We start from the raw sequence: 17,247 nt of genomic DNA on the forward strand, positions 1-17,247 counted from the left end.
AAGACATGGGTGCAGAGATACCGTGTGAGATAGTAGAGAGAAAATGGTGGCGTCTACCCTACTGCAGAGGAGAAGGTTACTGACTTTGTTGAAGCACTGCTGCGTATTTCTCTGGACCATGGGGACAAGACTGGTCTGGGGAGCAACCTTGGGCTATGCTGGCAGCATCTGATGTCATGGCTTCCTCTGGGGGTAAAAGGGTGTCCCTCCTCTGTATCAGTCCATCCACTTTTCCATTGCAGAAAGTGTCATAAAAGATTAAAGCGTGTGTTGGTAAACCTTCCTAGTTCTGTTTGTTAATGGAATTTGAATGTATAGATATCTATCTGTGAGAAAATCCCTTGCTTTGAAAGGTTTATTCCCATATTTCAACTCTAAGCATTTACTTTGTGCTGATATGTTTAAAGCTCAGGATAATACAAATACTTGGCTAAGTTCCAAAATGCACACTTCATTGGCCAGCAAATTGGTTTGGAAAATGGAAAGCACACCATCAGTTCTATCATTCTCAGGCTCTTAGAGTTATATTAACATTTTGACAGCTTTAACCATTATGAATGCTCAGCTGAGTTCCAAAAGGTGTTACAGTTATGTATTTCATTGACTTAACTGTTCTGGTGAATGACTGACAATTTTACGAAGTTGTGAAAATATCCCTGCCTTTGATGTGGTTTCCAAGAACAGGTTTACGTTTAGACCACTTACTAGCCACTTAAAGGTTCAACTCTTTTTCCACAGGAGATTGGTTATTTTTTAACAATATCAATGACAGCAATGACAGACCTTTATTTGAGTTTTATTACCTTGTCACAGCTTTAATTTATTTTGCAGCTGCGTTTGATTATACTTCCAATTGTTATTCCATAGTTCTTGAGGATTAATCATGTTGGATACTCTTTGACTAAAGAGGAGGGATCTGAGTAGCCATGGGTGACTTGGAGAATGGGTGGGGATGATAAATGAGATTTATGGTATCTTTGAATAATGTTGAGAGTAGGGTGTTTGTCGTTGAGAACCGAGGTGGACATACTTCCTCTGCACCCACAGTCCTGCTGCACTGCACTGCTAACTCAAGCCCTGTGAGAAAGAAATAAAAAGCCAGACAAAGATACAAGTGTACAGTTTGGGAGTTGCAAAAGTGTGTGACTTGTATATTTTACCAAATATTCACAAAATCTGGGCTATTAACTTTGCTTCACTTTCCACATGGCACTAGATCTGGTAATGTTCTGCAATAGATTTTCTGATTTTACTTTAAACTCCCTACAGTGTGGAAACAGGCCCTTCGGCCCAACCAGTCCACACCGACCCTCTGAAGTGTAATCCAACCAGACCCACTTCCCTCTGACTAATGCACCTAACACTATGAGGCAACTTAGCATTGTCAATTCATTTGACCTATACATCTTTGCACTGTGCGAGGAAACCCACACAGACACAGGGAGAATGTGCAAACTCCACACAGCCAGTCAACTGAGGCTGGAACTGAACCTGGGACCCTGGTGCTGTGAGGCAACAGTGCTAACCACTGAGCCATCATGCCACCTTTTTTCTTTGATTCTATAAAGTTATTTCATTCACAGACTTTCAGTCGTCATCCATGAAAATGGAGAGAAAATAATGTTTCCATTTCTTACATCTTGCATTTGCATCAAAGAGTGGAAATGATAGCTCCCCTTTCTGTTTGTGATGGTGCACAAGCAAAATGGTAAAATAATAATCAATCAGTCACTGCAGGCTTAAAATATTAGGTTCGAAAGTGGTTTCATAATTGCAACATAAAACACAAGCCAGCAGCCAATAATAACACAACCAGTTGCACGTTAGATGACGACCATAATTCTGCTCACATCAAAGATTAATTTAAAATGATTTGTTTTAAATTTCCATAATTGTGCAATATGTACTGAAATATTCTATCATGTAATGCTGTCACTAGTAATTTGTGTGTTGGCAGAGTATTGTTTAAACAAAAATAAATAATGTAAAACATTTGTTTCGTTCTTAAACAGAAAAAAAAAATACTATTTCCCAGCGATTCGACATTATGTTCCTTTTAAGAACATACGGAATGATTTTGACGAAAATCCAAAGTGATATTTTGCAAATGGTTAGGTTTGAACTGCTGAAAAAAAGCAGGAGATAATGTTTGAAACCAAAGGTTACCCTGAGCTCTGCATGTCGCTGTCCACATAGCTCACATAACTGCACAGAGACTGTATCCCCAGCAGATGATGCTAACTCCTGACAAAGTCTGCAGCCTGGTGATTATTACGCTGGGCTGGTAATGCAGAAGGCCATGTTTAACAAACCACAAACTTTATGTCCAAACGTGTGGCAGTTGGAGAACTAGGATTCCCTTGAAAAATAAATCTGATAATAAAACCTGGGTATTGTAGTGATTTTAACGAGGTCAGTCAGTTGCACTTCATAGAATATGGGTTCCCTGATTGGGGCCATTAATCTGATCCAGTCAGGGAGCTCTAGCTGACAGAGGAGAGTGTCAGATATTCTGACCCTCTGGATGCTGACTCTGATGAGGCTGTGTCTGAGTCAAGGATTTTCCATGTGTAAATAAAGGGTGACTCGATGATGAGATACCGGCCTCTGTGAAATAATCTCAGGTACCAGTCTAAAATGGTCTAGAGGTTGTCAACTCGGGTGTAAACTCTCAACTGACAAACTACTATCCTTAAGGGAAAGAAACCTGCTGGTACACGTGACTCCAGATCCACATCAAAAACATTCAACTCTGATGGTCATCAGGCTGTCCAGTCGTTCAGGAGATCCATTCACAACTTGTCAATGCAACCATACCTGGCGAATGAATTCCAACCTTGCCAGCAACAGCTACATTTGCTGAGGACTTTTTAAAAGAATTGTCCATTGGTTACAGAAAACAAATCCCTCAAACACGAATCTGCAGAGTGATACTCGACCCCCTGCATTATATTCCTGCCTTCATTTTGACAGAATGATCTTTCGGCACGATTTTTTTTGTATGTTTTTCCTCTATTAGCTATCATATCACAAGATTTGGAGAGAAAAATCCCAGGGTCCCTTATTGATCATAAGTGATACGATTATGAGATCTTCTTCAAGCTACTGCCTCACACTTATTCTCATAGTTCATACAACTTTCTTAGCTTCCAACTGGGTTAAGTGAGGCCTGGTTTTTGAGCATATTACAGCTGGCATTTAAGTAACAGCTCTAACATAATAAATCCTCCAAAGGCAATTTGCAGGAGCGTTATCAGGCATGGTTTGTCACAAATACAGATCAGAATCCCGAATTGTCATGGACATTGGTAACTTTTAGCTCCAAAATATGTTTTTTTTAACTAAATCGGCAACCGCCAAAATATGACTGCTGTTATAATGTCAGCCACTGTCTGGCCAAGTCCTGTGTGGGACAAATGGAATCTCACAGCTCTGGAATGTTGGGGAAACTTTGAACAGAAGGGAAAAGGAGATAATGAGGGGGCTGACTATCTTTTCCCCTCTCCGCAGAAAGCCAGTTGTTGGAGAATTTGTATGTTTTGTCCTTCTAGGAATAGGGGACAGCGAGGATGCTGGAGATCAGAGCTGAAAATGTGTTGCTGGAAAAGCGCAGCAGGTCAGGCAGCATCCAAGGAACAGGAGATTCGACGTTTCTAGAAGGGCTTATGCCCGAAACATCGAATCTCCTGTTCCTTGGATGCTGCCTGACCTGCTGTGCTTTTCCAGCAACACATTTTCAGCCCTTCTAGGAATATACAGAATAAAAAGAGATTGAAAACTGGCTGCAATGCCAGTGTGTGTTTGTTGATACCCTAACATTCTAGCAGGTGCACCAGTGGGCGTGAGCATCTGAACATCATGATTTTAAACATCACTGCCCTGCAAGGAAAGAAAGGTAAACAATTCTGTCTTACCCTTAGTGCTGCCAGTCAGGCCCCACTCAGGGGAATCAAGACAAAACTGTTTCAATCAACCTGCAAAGCCAAGAATCTCAAAATCGATTGCTCAACTTCCAACAGCAATGTGACTATTAATGAGTCAAACAGTGTAGAAACAGACTCTGTGGTCCAACCAATCCATAATCCCAAACGGAACTAGTCCCACCTGCCTCCGCGTGGCCCATATCCCTCCAAACATTTCTTATTCATGTTCTTATCTTTTAAATGTTGTCATCCCAACAATCTCAGCAACGCTCCCCAGCAAGGACTGCACACTACATAGGACAAACAGGAAGACAGCTAATGATCTGCATCCATGAACACCAACTAGCCATGAAACGACACGACCAGCTATCCTTAGTAGCCACACACACAGATGACAAGCAACATGAATTCGACTGGGACAACACTACTATTATAGGGCAAGTCAAACAGACAACAGCCAAGGAATTCCTAGAGGCATGGCACTCATCCACAGATTCAATCAATAAGCACATCGACCTGGACCCAATATATCGAGCACTGCAGCGGACAGCTGGAACTGACAACCGGAAGCGGCAGATTCAAACCACTACAAATGCCGGAGGAAACATCACAGAAGCGCTTCACAGGAGGCTCCCAAGCACTGAGGATGTCACCTAGACAGGGGACGAAATGTCTGCAACACAAATTCCCAGCTCGGTGAACAGAACCACAACAATGTTCCCTTTGTTTATCGGCTGGAAAGATTTAGCACTAAGTTACCTTCAAGTAAGATTTGATACTTAATGTAAGCATTTAATTTTCTAGGATCATGATCACATTTGTATCTTTGAATTTGAAAGTGAAAACTTCTCTAGTACACTAGTATGTTGCCAGCTTCCCTCCTCTTGTCTGTCATGTTGTTGAATACAGAAGACAATTGACACAAACGCCAACACAGTACTTTATGAAAAGTTTCTGGATGGTACATTTTCAAATCGTTCCTTCCTAGCGCTAAATCTAGTTGAATGTTTGGTGCCATTGTTCATCCTCACTTCTACGCACTAATAAATAATAGATGTTTATCTTCATCTTATTTGAGTCATGGATTTTAAAACAATATCATTGCTCAGGGTGTTCTGGCATTTTTGAAGAAAGGCAATTTCAGGAATAAAAGAATAATTTTAAATGGTCTTGTGTCTCAAAGGTCTTGTGTCTCAAAATCACAGTATCCCTGGAAGTAATAATGAATAGGAATGAATAAAAAAGGATATTTAAATTATTGAGTTCATTTGAACCCTGTTTCTTGATCATTAGCAATTCATATCAAATATCAATATCTGGACTACCTTGCCTGGAGGTGTGGTGGAGGTAATTTAATTGTGATAGTTAAGTGGACATTGAATAATCATCCAAATGGAAATAACATGTGGGGTTAAATGGAAAAGGCGGGAGATTTTCACTAAGGTAAAGTGCTCTGACGGCCAGTGCAGACTCGATGGGCTGAATGGCTTTTTTCTGCACCATAACAATGCTGTGATTCTGTGGGATAATAATAATAGTGATATCATTTTAAACCATACATGTGTCCAGTCATCAATTAAATCCTTATCTGATCTGAGGAAGCCAGGAGTTGAACATTTCTGGTCTTCAGCTGATCTACTGACTCGGCAGCAGAGACACTTGCCTGAAGTCAGCTGAGTCCAAGTTTGCAGATGCATTTTGAGTTCCAAAGATACCATCTGCACTTGAGTGCAATTGTAACTTGGATGAAAAGATCAGGGCACAGAAAATCAAAAAAGATACATTTTCTTACTTTCTCAGTGAGGACAAAGAGGAGATGAAGTTGCTGTCCATCTCATAGATATTTCTCCATATTGTATCACTTGCACCACTCTTTATTCATCACACTGCATCAGAAAGGGATGCTCCTGAATTTCTAAATCTGTATTATTTCACGATATCTTATATTCCTAAATTCTGATAACCTCTGCGTGAGATCAGACCTCACTTTGAAGGCTTTCCTTCATTTTGTACAGTGACATGAAGCTCACTAGCTATTAGGAGGAAGATTACTCACTTTAGAGTTATCATGCTCGGTGAACTGGTAATGAGGCATGATTGCCATTGAGAAACAAAGGAAGCTCAATGAATATTGAGAAAATATGCTTGGCAATATTTTGAAACACCTTTGTTGGAAACAATCACCTTTTTGATTTGAATCTATTCATTTTAACTTTTGAGGTTATGAACTGATAAATGCTCACAGCCTGTAAAAGAGACTACGTCTTTTCATTATTGGACTAAGGACTGAATTTACAAAAAAATGAGGACTGTTTTAAAAAGAGGGTAATACACAGGTTTGTTTGCAGCTTTGGAACAGCTGACTGATGGGAATACAACAATGTTACTTCTGGGGATACTGTGACCAGACAAAGTAGCATCACCTGAGTGTGTTCGGGGCAACTCTGTCCAGGGATAATCTTTTGATTGGCTTTTCAATTGGCATCTGTTATAGTTGATGCATAGCAACAGGCCCTTGACTGGCTAGGTTATGGTTTAACACAAACTCCTTGAGGGAGTGGAACAGAGCAAAGCAGAGAAATGTCAAGAACTCGTTGCGTCAATCTTTCTCTCCTCATTTCACCTTAATATTGCTCTGACTTTTGAATGACCACAAGAATAACCATTCAGAAAAGCTAAAAGAAATCATTCTAAAAGCCAAAAGTAGCTGGAAAGACCCCCGGTTGTCTGAACAAGCAACCAGTGAACTAAAAACTGATCATCACTGAAAAAATAACATCAAGGCATAGCGAAGAGTGGAAATGGACTGTGGATTTAACACATCTAAGATAATGATTTTTGATTTGTTGATACTGAACAGTGTTCCTCGGATTATATTGTTTTCCCTCCACTCATAATTATTGTGGTTTGAATTTTCATCTTCAGACATGTGTGGGGAAGTTTTAAAATGGCTAAAATTTAAGTTACATAAATTAGAAAACATGTTCTTATACTTTCCTTGTTCAAGTTAAGAGTGTTAGAATAAAGAGAGCTTTTTAAATGTGACTGGGTACCAGTGAATCAGAAGTAAATTGAGATTTATGATGATTTGGAGATGCCGGTGTTGGACTGGGGTGTACAAAGTTAAAAATCACACAACACCGGGTTATAGTCCAACAGGTTTAATTGGAAGCACACTAGCTTTCGGAGCGACGCTCCTTCATCAGGTGATTGTGATGATAGTTTCATTCAATCCTCACATTTGTTGCAAAGCTGGGAATAGTGGGCTGAATTTCCAGGACACAATCCCAGAGGATCAAGAGACCAGATAGACATTCCATACGAGGGTATTAGCATCCAAAAGAGAAAATGCTGGAAAATCTCAGCAGATCTCCAAAACTGCTTTGACAAAGGGTCAGTTAGATTCGAAACATCAGCTCTTTTCTCTCCTTACAGATGCTGCCAGACTTGCTGAGATTTTCCAGCATTTTCTCTTTTGGTTTCAGATTCCAGCATCCGCAGTAATTTGTTTTTATGAGGATATTAGCATGTTTGGGGTCCCAAAGATTAAAATTTCAAACTTAGTTTCTGAAGTGTTAACTGTTCAAAACTGCTTTGACTGGACTTTATGTAAAATGTATCCAGTTTTCAGCTCACCTGAAGTGTATGGAAATTATTCGCGACTACTCCATTGGTTAATGTAATTCCGAATGCGCAGAGTCCCGTATGTTTGCTGAAGTGTACCAGGGTAAGGTGGTCATTTTTGGAGATGCTACTTTTGTTCACCAGCTACTTCGAATATTGGACACCTTGGCAATGCAAGATCGTCTCTTGAAGTTGCAATCCAGTGAAAACTCAAGGTTAGGTGATAAATAGGCGATTAACAGGCAAGGAGAAAGTGAGGACTGCAGATGCTGAAGATCAGAGCTGAAAATGTGTTGCTGGAAAAGCGCAGCAGGTCAGGCAGCATCCAAAGAGCAAGAGAGTTGACGTTTCGGGCATGAGCCCTTCTTCAGGAATTCCTGAAGCTGCTGCGCTTTTCCAGCAACACATTTTCAGCTCTGATTAACAGGCAAGCCGACTGTCCCTATTTAAAGCAATGTTGAGGTCCATGAGCACAGCAGTGGTGCTCCAACGCATCTATTTGTTGGTGGGCAAGTGACCGACCCTCTGATCATTGGTGATAGGATAAAATTCCAAGGTGGAACCATTCCTCATCCTCAAAGCAAGGAGCAAAGATAAATTTTAAATACGCCTCAGGCCACATTTAGGCATGCTCCGACGGATTAACGAAATCTAGGTCAGACAAACAATGCAAATGCAAGTTCATGTGCTGTACATACCATTTTTAACACAAAATGGGGCTATGGAGGCTCTAAATGCCATATGGAGTGCCAATGTACACAGTAAAAATGTCCTTCTGCCTGAATCAGGTGAATGATCCATCCATTTACCTCATTCAAGCTGCTAACAACAACCATAACCAATGGAAGTTAGCCCAGTATCATCTTCAGACCATGATTATCTCAGATATGCTTAACGGATGCATTTAAAATTAGTACCCAAGGGAGGATTTTAATCACAAGATAAGTAACGATAATGTTGGATATATATATATTACACTACATGAATTAACCGACAATGTGTGTGTTATAAGGTGGTCAGTTTGCTTGAATTTTATCATCAATGGTTAGTCAGAGGTTAATTCAGAAAAATGTCTTGTTCAAGTTTCACATTACCGAAATGGTCAGATTGAATCTATTGTCTGGAATTGAAAGGGAGTCAGCTACCTTGTCCTAATTTGTGAAGGTAACACATTTTCCCTCACAGTGTGAAGGAAAGTGATCTTGTAACAAATAACACGTTTATGTTTGGAGCATTATTTCTGAGATATTGTTTGGACTGAAGTCAGACAGATTGTAACTGCTGTCCCAGTTTTTGAAAATGAGGGCTGTTCTGAGCAGAAGTCAAAGGCTGCATTTTCCCACATTTTGACTAAGTTTCAATTTCAGGGGCGGTTCGTGGAGACATTTCCTCCGTGAAGCCTTGGTGGCTTTTCTCACGCAATTCTCAGCTGCTCACCTGATTACGCATATACTCATTATATCTCTGTGGCTCCACTCTGTGCAAACTTGCACTCGGCAGAGGTGGAAGCGCTGGTCGGTCCTGGGGATACACCAGTCTGTACATCCTGGGGGCTACATTCAAACCTCCACTGCACACCATTTCAAATGCTGCAGGCCAGGAGTGGCCATCCATACTGTGTTGTGTACAATTCCAGAGGAGATGTCTGATAGAGGGATGGTCTGCTTTGTCTGTAGAGACTTAGAGGTGTCAGCGATGGTGAGGTAGAAATATAAGACCATCCTCTTTTCTCAGCACTGCTAAAGGAGACCATGGCACCAGACCCTGCCAGTCGGTTTGAAGTTGTCAACCATGCAGTTCCCATTGTCTGGAGGATGGAGCAATAATGCCACGAGAAGTTTGATGACACTCAGATCTTTAGAAGTTGTGGATGCTACATGATAGGAAAGACGCGAATGCATCAGAGAAAGGGTAGAAGCAGTTTACGAGAAGGGTGCCAGAACTGGGAAGATTCATTGTGAGCACAGATTGAAAAAGTCGGGACTATTATCTTAAATAAACCTCACCTTGGATTTGATTGCGCTACCATCCAGAATTGAATGTGCCAACTCCCCTGATTAGCTTAGGAGAACTGCCCCAAGATGGACCAGACCCCTAACTGATCTCTGTGCAGCTCTCTAACTGACTTACACCCAGTCCCCAGACAAATTCGACTGAACCTGCAGGACTGACCATGGTTCAATCCCTGCATAAAAGGACACAGATCCCTGGATGCTGATCACACTGAGTGGCAGACTGCCCAGGGTCAAGGTCCTGGACCAAGGTCAGACAATACTCTTGACTGACTGTGCTTGCACCCCCTTGAGCAAGTGTTCCTTGCCTTCGACTTTCAGACTTGGCCATTAGCTTGAAGCACACGCAGTGTATTTGCTGAATAAACTGCTAGTAAATGCTGTAGGTGTGACGTTAACAAAGCATGGTGCTGCACAGCAATATGCCCCACCCTCTCCACTCTTTACTGTTGGCAAGTATGACAGAAAGTAAGGGCTGCAGATGCTGGAGAGCAGAGTTGAAAAGTGTGGCGCTGGAAAAGCACAGAAGGTCAGGCCACCCCTAGTTTTCTTTCAGCAATAAGAGGCAAGGTATGACAGAAATACTGTGAGCTTTATCAGTTTTGAATGAAGCAGAAACATACTTCAAGTTAAGGTAAGGCAGAAATACTGTGAACATTCAACTAAGGTCAAATTGAGTGAGTGCAAGGAAAGCAAGCTAAGAGCCCCGAGATCCTAGTCTAATGTATGAGATAGGATCCCTACAGTATGGAAGCAGGCCATTCGGCCCATCCAAACCCAACCTTCTGAAGATCATCCCACCTAGAACCATCCTATCCCTGCAACCCTGTATTACCCATGGCTAACCTACCTAACCCTAGACACTATGGGCAATTTTGTATGGCCAATCCATCTAACCTGCATATCTTTGGACTGTGGGAGGAAACCAGAGTACCCAGAGGAAACCAACGCAGACACGAGGCAAATGTTCAAACTCTGCGTAGACAGGCACCCGACGGTGGAATCTAACCCGTGTTCGTGGTGCTATAAGGCATCGGTGCTAATCACTGAGACACCATGCCACAGGTGGATGTCTGTCCATGTGCAAAGTGACCTGACACCAGCATTGGAATGTAAGGTGTCGATGAGTTCCAAAGTGCAGTGCTGAACTGCCGAACAGCACCGTAAGTGTGTTTGAGATGCACCACTCAATTTGAGATGCTAGGAAATGGCTGACCCACATAGCAGCCTGAAGGAAAGGTCCTCTCTGGTTGGAGTCATACCTGGCCCATAGGAGGATGGTTGTGTTGCTGGCGATAAGTCGTCTCAGCTCCAGGACATCTCTGCAGGATTTCCACAGGGTAGTGTTCAAGTCTAAACATCTTCAGCTGCTTCATCGATGGCCTTCTCTCCTTCATAAGGTCAGAAGTGGTGATGTTTGTTGATGATTGCTCAATGCTCAGCACCATTCATGACTCCTCAGATACTGAAGCAATCCACAACCACATACAGTAAGATGTGGATAATATCCAGTTTTGGACTGAAAGTAACAAGTAACATTAATGCAACAGAAATGCTCAATAATGACCATTTCCAATAAGAGAGAATCTAACTATGGCTTCTGGCAGTTAAATAGCATTGCCATGACTGATTTTCCAATTGTCAGTATCCTGGGGGTTACCATTGACTGAAAACTCAACTGACCTGCAGGAGAGGTGGCTACAAGAGCAGGTCAGAGACTTGGAATCCTCCTAACTGGGAGACCTGACTTCTCAGAGCCTGTCCACAAGTCAGGATTATGATGTAAAACATCCCACTTGCCTAGAGGAGTGCTGTTCCAGCAACACTCAAGAAACGTGACATAATTCAGGACAAAGCAGCCTGCTTGATTGGCACCACATCCACAAGCTTCCACTTTAGTCAGTACCATCTACAAGATGCACTGGTGAAATTCACTAGTGGTCCTCAGACAGCACCTTCCAAACCCATGGCCACTTCCATCTAGAAGGACATTGTCAGCAGATACATGGGAGCACCACCACCTGCATGTTTGCCTCCAAGCCATTCACCATTGTGATGTGGAAATATATCATTGTTCTTTAACTGTTCCAGGGTCAAAATCCTAGAACTCCCCCCCTCAATGGCATTGTGGGTCTACCTACAGCACATGGACTGCAGCAGTTGAAGAAAGCAGCTCACCACCACCTTCTCAAGGTCAATGTCCTCATCCCATGAGTGAATGACAACAAAGGAGGTGCCAATGATGAGAAACTGCTGGGAAACTATTCTGACTTTCAAGTCAGGAATTGGCACCATCTCATTTCTATCCTGAGAAAATAGTAACTTGCAAATGAATAAGGTGAGGTTAGGTAATAAGGAGAAGTTAAATGTTACAATTGACCTCTCGACACTCAATAATGAGATTAACACCTAGCTGTTAAAACTTAGTGGGAAAACAGGACCCTTTATTTCTCGCTATTGAGCATCTCATTTATTCTCGTCTTATTTTCCTGACTTTCTTGCTATTACTCATGTCCATTAGGGTATTTGAAGATACAGGGTCGAGAGTGCATTACTGGAAAAAGCACAGCAGGTCAGGCAGCATCCGAGGAGCAGGAAAGTTGACGTTTCGGGCCGGAGCCCTTTGACATCAATTTCCCTGCTCTTCGGCTGCTGCCTGACCTGCTGCGCTTTTCCAGCAACACACTCTCAACTCTGATCTCCAGCATCTACAGTCCTCACTGCCTCCTATGGGAAGATTCAGCCCCATATATCTGGTGCCTATTTCCCTTCAAGAAGACACCCCAGTGCCGTGTGGTAGATTGTAATCAAAGTGGTAGGTTTTACGCCAATGAAGTTGTTTACTGTTGTAGTCTCCCGAGTTTAATATAAAAACTAGGATGATCAGGAGCTGAGCTTTTTAATGGTTTCTGAGGTCTGAGTGGATTTCAGATACACATATAAGAACTGCTTCCTGTGCATTGCATCAAAGAAAGGAAATGCAATACAACATGTGAATGATATCCTGTGTCTGACTTGTATGTCGACAAAACGGAACTACAGTACGACAAGAAATGGAGCATTTCATTGATGACAGTGTTTTTGCTTTCTTGGAAGTAGAACTCTGTGACACAGAAGGATTCATATAGCGATTGTAGAGACTGATGCTGAGAGTAACTGGTGATAATTCAACAGCCTCAACTCCATTTCTGTGTTAACTTAAAAATAATGGGCCAGGCTTCAAGGGAAAAGGGCATTTCATAGCACACCTCATTTTTTAGACTTGTTCATGGCTGTTCAAATTTTTAAAAAAATGTCCATTTAAATTGAAATAGCAGCAGCGTTAGTTAGTGACAGCACAGTGATAGTCAGTCTCCATTAGCCAAAACGAAAATAGCAAGTACAAAATTTCAATTTTTCAGTTTAGGCATTACTTAAGGAGATTTTAAGTGTTGTGTTTTCAAAAGATTGCTTCTTTATTTTCCTATTTGCTGTCTCTCTTTTAATCAAGTCGTTCTCCCTCTCTTTATTTGCCGTTCTGCCTCTAATTTGGCAATGAGTTCGCCAAGTCTAGTTTAGCCTCCTTCTGGATTCATCCTCCAGTTATTTCCCAGTCCTTTAATCTTAGTTCACCCAAGACACCAGATGTCCTGTTGGCCTCATTGCCTGTCATTAACTCGGTCTGGTATTCTCTGCATGCAATGAAGTGTTCAACTGATGCTGGTAAATATGAATGGTGATTGATAGAGACCCTTCTGCAACTCTTAATTAGCCAACAGTTAAACGGAATTCAAGTGGAGGCAGTAAAAAGATGGGTGGTAGGCCTCTTGTACTGCAGTTGTAGTGCCTCTACCTTTGGGTCAAATGTCCTGTGTTCAAGTCCTCCTGTACCATGCCTGAGCAGGTTGATTAGAAAATATCTGAAAGGTGGAAAGTGAAGTCAAGGTGAATTTAGAGAGGGCGCAAAAGGAGATATTAAAGAAATGCAGGCACATGTTATTGTCTGGGAGTCCCTTGGGAGTTTTGACTTGGTGGGCAAAGTGAAAGGGTAGAATCAGTAGATGGTAGTAGTTTTAATAATGAAGACGTCCATTTGCTCTTCACATTTGTTGGAAGTGAGATTAGAGAGGAGGGAAGAAGAGTTTAAGGAAATTATTGGTACACAATAAAGAAGTTCTGTTACCTTGTTCTTGAGGGAAATGAGCAAGGTGAAATAGAATAGCTGCACGGTGGCACAGTGGTTAGCACTGCTGCCTCAGAGTGCCAGAGACCTGGGTTCAATTCCTGCCTCAGGTGACTGTGTGGAGTTTGCACATTCTCCCTGTGTCTGTGTGGGTTTCCTCTGGGTGCTCTAGTTTCCTCCTATACTCCAAAAATAAGCAGGTTAGGTGAATTGGCCATGCTAAATTGCCTATAGTGAAAGGGTAAATGTAAGGGAATGGGTTGGTGTGGACTTGCTGGGCCAAAGGGCCTGTTTCCACACTGTAAGTAATCTAATCTTTACTGGGGGAAAATGTTCAAATGTGGAGCAGAATAAAATGGTTGAGCAGTATGACAGCTTGGCAGTGATGGAAATATTATGGCACATTCAGGGCCAAACACAATGTCATTGGCTACTTCACAGAAATAAGAGCAGCGTTAGCATTGCAAGGAAGTGAGCAGCAATGGTTTTGTCTGTGATTGAGATGGTGAGAACCATGCAAGATGGGAGCCTACCTTATTGAGGAATTGAAGGTAGAAATCAGGTCCTTGTAATAGAAGGCAGGTGCCTTAAAGGAACGTAGTGGAGCTGGAAAATAAATGGGACAAAGGGATGACGTTAGAGAAATAGAGATACGGATCAAGGTGTGAATCGTGATTAAATCTACATCTCTATGACATTGATTTGGGGGGGATTGATGACGAAATGTTGGTTGCTATGTGCAAGAAGGAGTTTGCAATTGCACTTTGTAAGAAGCAGTACTGAGTGCTGAGAGCCTGTATGGTCACCGTGGAGAGATACAAAGGATAGCTTTGGGCATATGGAAGGATTCAAGTGTAGAGTCACAGCAGGAAAATGGAAAGCAGAGGAGTTTTGATGGGCTGGGGAAGAGATTGTGGGGAACATGGGACATTTCTTCACTCTTCGGTGGGTAGAAGGAATGAGGACATTTCTTGGCTTGACACAAATACCCGAGAGCAATGTGTTTCAAACCTCACAATTTTCCCTCCAAAGGTGGGGGTGGTGGATGCAGGATGAAGTCCAATTCCCCAAATGGAAATGAGAGATATCCAAAGGGGCTGCCTTGTGCTATGATAGTCTTCTAATGGCACAATTTCTCCTCAACCAGATTGTTTAATATTCGGTCATCTAACCCCTCACTTCCACCCAATTCTTAAGTCACAACATACCAACTCATCCCATCTCAGAGTCCCAACGCATCCCCATGGCCCCTATAGACACCATGCAATTTATTTCCAACTTATGCCCTACTTATTTCCAGAGCCCTTTAAAGTCCCTGGGCCAACTTGATATCAACATACACCAATTGATGTCTCCTACTCAGCACTTTTTCCCTTTATACCCTCCTTAACAATTCATCACAGGCAGACTTCAGAAGCTGCTCAGCTGAAAAGAAATAACTTTTTAAATAATGATTATGGATTTCACCATAATAGACTATAAACTAACTTTGTTTTCCTGAACACCGAATCATCAAAATGACATTAAACCAAGTTATGGATTGCAAATATTGCATATGAGGTCAGTGTTGGAGGTTGGTTGGAAGCATTGGATCGTTTGTCCTGAAGGCGTAACACTCTGTTCTTCTCAAATGCTGAAGTTGCTTGATAATACAGACTCCTTCATTTGGATCTGCTCAAGGTTGTATTTATCACCCAATTGCAATTTCTGAAGTTGGCTTTCATATTGTCATTGTATCTGAATGTAGAGTGCCATATGGTGCAGGTTCTCATGCTCAGCTGTTTGAAGAGTACTGCCTTTGGTATGTGGAATTCATCCATGTGACCAACAGAAGAAGTATTCATGTATCATCCAAGGGAACTATTGAGTTATAGTGGATTTGAAATATTAGCTCTGTCTTACTTTCCACAGATGCCACCAGACCTGTTGAGTATCTCCAGCGTGATCTGTGTTTGTTTCAGATTTCCATCATTTGCAGTATCTTGATTTTATATGAGTAACATGATTAAGAAAGCAAATCTGATCTCTGGTGAGCATGTCCTTGATGCAGGACGTTGCAGCACCCTGAATGTTATGGATTTTGTCTTGCTGTTTGATGTTGCAAATAAATCTCAGATAACAGAGGTGGAATGTTTCGAGTTATTCTATGATTCTGTGAGCTGGTCCAACACTCTCAGTAGTAAAGAAGTCATGTAAGAGCCACAGTTCAACTAAGTCAAACATTACGTATTTTTCAAAGTCTGTGGGTGAGTCTGCTAAACGCTGAAATGTGTTTTGCCAGGTAAAGGTTGATTTCATTGTTAGTGACTTGAAAGACATTTAATAATCTCTTTGAGTTGTCAATCAAACAAGGAAATTTTACTTTGGATTATATTAACAACACATATTAAAACTTCTAAAACATAATAATTATATAATAATTATAATTATATTTATAATTCCAGTTAATCTGTTTTCAATTAAACGTATGTATTAGTTTAATATAATGATAGTGTTTATTAATTTTACAATTTTATTCAGATTGGCAAAGTTAAAATAACTAAACTTTGAACAGTCCAGAACACAGCATGTCAACATCCTTCACTTGTCCTATTTATCTTCTCTCCTGTTTGGGTTTTGTACAAAAGCTTGTCATTTGTTATCTTCCACGGCCTTCAGATACAGCCTCCATCATTGGCAGTGGTAATGGTTTATGACAGGGGTATGACATACAGAACACAATGAAAGAAAACATTTTGCAATCGCAAAATCATTTTTATTGCTTTCATTATACCTGTCATGTAGATTCATGGAAAAGACCTAGACCTACATTCATGTTGCATTCCTAATGTCAGCATTGCAGGCAAAGACATCAGAGGATTCATGTCTGTGATACTTCACTAAAAATTATGGTTCTCAACTCATTAACCATTGAAGGCTGCAGTAATATATATGTAGACGTAAATATTACTTTGTCCAGGAGAGCTTTTAAATTACTCATTCTTCTCATTAGGATGCTGTGGTGAAGTAGCAAGGTGAAACTGAATTTAAGCCAGTCCTTCATATTTTAAAATAGACTGCATTCATTTACTGCAGTTCAGAGGAAAGGTCAGCGGATCCGAAACGTGAACTCTGATTTCTCTTCACAGATGCTGCCAGACCTGCTGAACTTTTCCAGCAATTTCTGTTTTTGTTTCTGCATTTATTTATATAGTGTTGCAAAAGGGTGGAAGGGTCTGAAAGAGTTGATACTCAGTAGTGCATTCAGTAATGTCCTCTATGATGATGTCATGTGAACCAATTGGGGAACAGCTTTGAATCCGAAAGGAGTAAGACAGAACATTGCAGTCTCTTCTATGGTCTCAGTAACAATATCTATCATACCAACGTAATTTGTACCCAGTTGCTAACATGCAATAAGTTACATCCTGTTAAATGCAAGACCCCCTCTTCTTAGAATGCCAGATGGTTCTCCTTCATGTTAAACCAAGCATGCCTTATAGGTCCCTCCCAGGAAAGAGGAAGGTGGCTGTGAATCTATCACAAT

The sequence above is a fragment of the Hemiscyllium ocellatum genome, chromosome 34, assembly GCF_020745735.1.
Source record: "Hemiscyllium ocellatum isolate sHemOce1 chromosome 34, sHemOce1.pat.X.cur, whole genome shotgun sequence".
In the NCBI taxonomy this organism is placed as follows: Eukaryota; Metazoa; Chordata; class Chondrichthyes; order Orectolobiformes; family Hemiscylliidae; genus Hemiscyllium; species Hemiscyllium ocellatum.